Below are 1,239 nucleotides of genomic sequence, written 5' to 3'. Positions count from 1 at the left end.
ACAGAAGGTGAAGAAGTGTCCGTGAAGGAACAACTTCGGAGGGCAAAGCAGTAATCAGGAACACACGGAACTGTCTGCTGTTTTTGCTGCACAGGATACAGAGGTATTCATCTCTTATATGTAAACTCTGAATTATATTAGATAAACTGTGTTATTATTTTGGTCTTTAAATTTAACTTTAGAATGATGTTGTAACTGACTAGTGGTTCATGCTTTTGTTTTTATTGCATACTTGGTAAGAAGCCTTATGGCATAACACACCAGGTTTGTACTGAAGAGTACACAGTGCTTATTAGGACAAATTAATTTGATCCACTCACTCCAGGAAGGTCCTCTACTCTTTTCTATAAGTGTGGTCGGTTGTCTAATTCTCGAGGTGTGATTCTGGTCAACTAAGGGACCCCAATTCAAGGGCCTGTCTAAGGGGCGTTCCTATACCCAAGCTAGATAATCCTTTATCTGAGTAAAGTGAGGAAATTGGTGTTTAGTGCTTTTCCTACAGGCACAATGTCAGTATATCGGCGGATGTGAACCCAGAACCTCTGGGATTGGAGCCAAGCACCCTAACATTACACTGCACAAAGCTTCTTGCAACGTCAGACCCTATTGCTCACTATCGGCACAATATTCAAACACCTAGTACATATTAAATAGTTGTCAGCTATGATGGACCGATGTAACCAATGAAAACTTACCTAGCAAATGATAAGATTCAGAATGTAAGCTTTTGTTTCAAGTTTAAATGTTTCAAACATACTCATAAAGTTTTTTCTTGTTGATTGTCCCCAGGTGGAAGCAGGATGGGGTGATGAGGAAGACATCAGTTTGGAGGATGCAGATTTGACAATACAAGATGATGACTGACAGGTGTCAATACAGCTAGTCTACTACAAGGAAAATAGACTCTCAATGGTATACAATTGTACATGGTACATATTCCAAACATGGGTGTTGAGGTTCCTCAGTTGCAATTAATTATTTTCATCTTCAAGTTGGAAAAATACTTCACTTATTGTAACGTGGAAAATGCATGTTGATGCTTTTAGAACAGGTTATTTTTGTTCTAAAAGCATCAAAATTTTTTCTTTCTTCTTTCCTTTTTGTTTGAATATGCAAAATGTAAATACATTTCATTTTGATTTTGTTGTGCAGGTTCGCTTTCTTTCATTCATGGTTCAAAGATACTGCATTTGCAAATTAACTATCTTATCCAGAGTTGAATTGGCATCATAAAACACT

Source organism: Branchiostoma floridae, chromosome 8 (assembly GCF_000003815.2).
Source record: "Branchiostoma floridae strain S238N-H82 chromosome 8, Bfl_VNyyK, whole genome shotgun sequence".
Lineage (NCBI taxonomy): Eukaryota > Metazoa > Chordata > Leptocardii > Amphioxiformes > Branchiostomatidae > Branchiostoma > Branchiostoma floridae.
This window is presented reverse-complemented; position numbering follows the sequence as displayed.